The 4917-nt window shown below is 35.7% G+C and overlaps 1 non-coding gene across 1 annotated transcript; it reads right to left on the reverse strand.

Annotated features, from left to right (window-relative positions):
• Window positions 1–3290: 3290 nt before the first annotated feature.
• Window positions 3291–3398, reverse strand: LOC148567825 (small nucleolar RNA R71). The gene has a single exon (XR_015882955.1). It is a non-coding gene; the product is annotated as a small nucleolar RNA R71 (small nucleolar RNA).
• Window positions 3399–4917: the final 1519 nt, after the last annotated feature.

The raw sequence follows: 4917 nt of genomic DNA on the forward strand, positions 1-4917 counted from the left end.
AAACTTCAACCTGAATGTGATGAACGTGACAATCATCATCATTCCCCCATGAACGCGTGCCTGACAACCACTTCTGTTCCACCTTAGATTGAATGAGTATCTCTTGGATCTCTTAATCAGAATCTTCGTGGTATAAGCTAGATTGATGGCGGCATTCATGAGAGTCTAAAAAGTCTAAACCTTGTCTGTGGTATTCCGAGTAGGACTCTGGGATTGAATGACTGTGACGAACTTCAAACTCGCGAGTGCTGGGCGTAGTGACAGACGCAAAAGGAGGGTGAATCCTATTCCAGTATGATCGAGAACCTCAGATGATTAGCCGTGCTGTGACAGAGCATTTGGACCATTTTCACAAGAGGATGGGATGCAGCCATTGACAAGGGTGATGCCTCCAGACGATTAGCCATGCAGTGACAGCGCATCGGACCATTTTCCAGAGAGGATAAAAAGTAGCCATTGACAACGGTGATGTCCTTACATAAAGCCAACCATGGAAAGGAGTAAGATTGATTGGATGAAGACAGCAGGAAAGCAGAGGTTCAGAGGAACGAATGCATCTCTATACGCTTATCTGAAATTCTAACCAATGAATTACATAAGTATTTCTATCCTTATTTTCTATTTATTATTATTTTCGAAAACTCCATAATCAATTATTATCCGCCTGACTGAGATTTACAAGATGACCATAGCTTGCTTCATACCAACAATCTCTGTGGGATCGACCCTTACTCACGTAAGGTTTTATTACTTAGACGACCCAGTGCACTTGCTGGTTAGTTGTATCGAAGTTGTGAATGAAAAACAATTTATTAAGACGTGCGTACAAAGTTTTTAGCACCGTTGCCTGAGATCATAATTTCGTGCACCAAGTTTTTGGCGCCGTTGCCGGGGATTGTTCGAGTTTGAACAACTGACGGTTCATCTTGTTGCTCAGATTAGGTAATTTTCTTTTTGTTTTATTTTCAAAAATTTTTCAAAAACCTTTCAGAAATTTCTCATCTGTTTTTGAAAAAAAAAATTTAAATCTTTTCAAAAATATATTTTTCTTCAGAATTTTTAAGAATGAATTCTAGAGTTTCATGAAGCATGTTGAAGCCTGGCTGGCTGTAAAGCCATGTCTAATTCTTTTGGATAGGGGCTTCCAACCATCAGCATAGAGGCAAGTTAATTGGAATGTCAGCCGTGGCATGTCTGAGTTACATTCTAAAGCTTGGCTGGCTATTAAGCCATGCCTAACCCTCGGATTGGAGCTTTAGACTAAGAATACAAGATTCCTGGAATTCATATTAAAAAATTTTGAAATCCTTCTTTTCTTTTTCCTATATGTTTTTTCAAAAAAAAAATATACAAAAATCCAAAAAAATAAAAAAAATCATAAAAATAAAAAATATTTCATGTTTCTTGTTTGAGTCTTGAGTCAAGTTGAAAGTTTGGTGTCAATTGCATATTCATCTTGCATTTTTCGAAAAATTCATGCATTCATAATGTTCTTCATGATCTTCAAGTTGTTCTTGGTAAGTCTTCTTGTTTGATCTTGAGGTTTTCTTGTTTTGTGTCTTTTCTTGTTTTTTCATGTGCATTTTTGCATTCATAGTGTCTGAACATGAAAGATTTCTAAGTTTGGTGTCTTGCATGTTTTCTTTGCATATAAAATTTTCAAAAATAAGTTCTTGATGTTCATCATGATCTTCAAAGTGTTCTTGGTGTTCATCTTGACATTCATAGCATTCTTGCATGCATTCATTGTTTTGATCCAAAATTTTCATGCATTGCATCATTTTCATGTTTTTCTCTTTCATCATTAAAAATTCAAAAATCAAAAAAATATCTTCCCCTTTTTCTCTCTTAAAATTTCGAAAATTAGATTTGACTTTTTCAAAAATTTTTAAAATCTAGTTGTTTTTATGAGTCAAATCAAATTTTCAATTTAAAAATCTTATCTTTTTCAAAAATCAAATCTTTTTCATTTTTCTTATTTATTTTCGAAAATTATAAAAATATTTTTCAAAAATATTTTTCTTCATTCTATTTCATAATTTTCAAAAATAACATCATCAATTAATGTTTTGATTCAAAAAATTCAAGTTTGTTACTTGCTTGTTAAGAAAGATTCAAACTTTAAGTTCTAGATTCATATTTTGTGATTTCTTGTGAATCAAGTCATTAATTGTGATTTTAAAAATCAAATCTTTTTCAAAACTAGTTTCAATCATATCTTTTCAAAAATATCTTTCTATATTATCTTTTTCAAAATCATATCTTTTTCAAAAAATTGATTTTAAAATATCTTTTCTAACTTCTTATCTTCTTATCTTTTCAAAATTGATTTTCAAATTTGTTTCAACTAACTAGCTAACTTTTTGTTTGTTTCTTATCTTTTTCAAAACTACCTAACTAACTCCCTCTCTCTCTAATTTTCGAAAATATCTTCCCTCTTTTTCAAAATTTCTTTTTAATTAACTAATTATTTTAATTTTTTTATTTTAATTCTCGAAAATTACTAACCTTTTTCAAAAACTATTTTCGAAAATCACTAACTCTTTTTCAAAAATTATTTTCGAAAACTCTCTCTCTCTCTTATCTCCTTATATTTATTTATTCATCTACTAACACTTCATCTCACCCAAATTCGAACCCCCTCTTCCATCTGTGTTCGAATTTTTTCTTCTTCTTTTCTTCTACTCACACAGGGACCTCTATACTGTGGTAAAAAGGACCACTATTATTATTATTTTTCTGTCCCTCTTTTTCATATGAGCAGGAGCAAGGACAAGAACATTCTTGTTGAAGCAGATCCAGAACCTGAAAGGACTCTGAAGAGGAAACTAAGAGAAGCTAAATTACAACAATCCAGCAAGCACGTTTCAGAAATTTTTGAACAAGAAGAGGAGATGGCAGTCGAAAATAATAATAATGCAAGGAGGATGCTTGGTGACTTTACTGCACCTAATTCCAATTTACATGGAAGAAGCATCTCCATTCCTGCCATTGGAGCAAACAATTTTGAGCTTAAACCTCAATTAGTTTCTCTGATGCAGCAGAACTGCAAGTTTCATGGACTTCCATCTGAAGATCCTTTTCAGTTCTTAACTGAATTCTTGCAGATCTGTGATACTGTTAAGACTAATGGAGTAGATCCTGAAGTCTACAGGCTCATGCTTTTCCCTTTTGCTGTGAGAGACAGAGCTAGAATATGGTTGGACTCTCAACCCAAAGATAGCCTGAACTCTTGGGATAAGCTGGTCAAGGCTTTCTTAGCCAAGTTCTTTCCTCTTCAAAAGCTGAGTAAGCTTAGAGTGGATGTTCAAACCTTCAGACAGAAAGAAGGTGAATCCCTCTATGAAGCTTGGGAGAGATACAAAGAACTGACCAAAAAGTGTCCTTCTGACATGCTTTCAGAATGGACCATCCTGGATATATTCTATGATGGTCTATCTGAATTGGCTAAAATGTCATTGGATACTTCTACAGGTGGATCCATTCACCTAAAGAAAATTCCTGTAGAAGCTCAAGAACTCATTGACATGGTTGCTAATAACCAGTTCATGTACACTTCTGAGAGGAATCCTGTGAGTAATGGGATGCCTATGAAGAAGGGAGTTCTTGAAATTGATACTCTGAATGCCATACTGGCTCAGAATAAAATATTGACTCAGCAAGTCAATATGATTTCTCAGAGTCTGAATGGAATGCAAGCTGCATCCAACAGTACTCAAGAGGTATCTTCTGAAGAAGAAGCTTATGATCATGAAAACCCTGCAATAGCAGAGGTGAATTACATGGGTGAACCTTATGGAAACACCTATAACCCCTCATGGAGAAATCACCCAAATCTCTCATGGAAGGATCAACAAAAGCCTCAACAAAGCTTTAATAATGGTAGAAGAAACAAGTTTAACAATAATAAACCTTTTCCATCATCCACTCAACAACAGATAGAGAACTCTGAACAAAATACCTCTAATTTAGCAAACTTAGTCTCTGATCTATCTAAGGCCACTGTGAGTTTCATGAATGAAACAAGGTCCTCCATTAGAAATTTGGAAGCACAAGTAGGCCAGCTGAGTAAAAGGATCACTGAAATCCCTCCTAGTACTCTCCCAAGTAATACAGAAGAAAATCCAAATGGAGAGTGCAAGGCCATTGATATAGCAATCATGGACGAACTCACAAGAGAGGAGGAGGACGTGAATCCCAAGGAGGAAGACCTCCTGGGACGTCCAGTGATCAATAAAGAGTTTCCCTCTGAGGAACCAAAGGAATCTGAGACTCATCTAGAGAACATAGAGATTCCATTAAACCTCCTTATGCCATTCATGAGCTCTGATGAGTATTCCTCTTCTGAAGAGAATGAGGATGTTACTAAGGAGCAAGTCGCCAAGTTCCTTGGTGCAATCATGAAGCTGAATGCCAATTTATTTGGTAATGAGACTTGGGGAGATGAACCTCCCCTGTTCACCAATGAACTAAATGCATTGGATCAACTGAGATTGCCTCAGAAGAAACAGGATCCTGGAAAGTTCCTAATACCTTGTACCATAGGCACCATGATCTTTGAAAAGGCTCTATGTGACCTTGGTTCAGGGATAAACCTCATGCCCCTCTCTATAATAGAGAAACTGGGAATCTTTGGGGTGCAAGTTGCTAAAATCTCATTAGAGATGGCAGACAATTCAAGAAAACAGGCTTATGGATAAGTAGAGGACGTGTTAGTAAAGGTTGAAGGCCTTTACATCCCTGCTGATTTCATAGTCCTAGATACTAGGAAGGATGAGGATGAATCCATCATCCTTGGAAGACCCTTCCTAGCCACAGCAAGAGCTGTGATTGATGTTGACAGAGGTGAATTAGTCCTTCAATTGAATAAGGACTTCCTTGTGTTTAAAACTCGAGGTCATCCTTCTGTAAACATGG

Source organism: Arachis ipaensis, chromosome B4 (assembly GCF_059453495.1).
Source record: "Arachis ipaensis isolate K30076 ecotype BB chromosome B4, ASM5945349v1, whole genome shotgun sequence".
NCBI classification, from domain to species: Eukaryota; Viridiplantae; Streptophyta; class Magnoliopsida; order Fabales; family Fabaceae; genus Arachis; species Arachis ipaensis.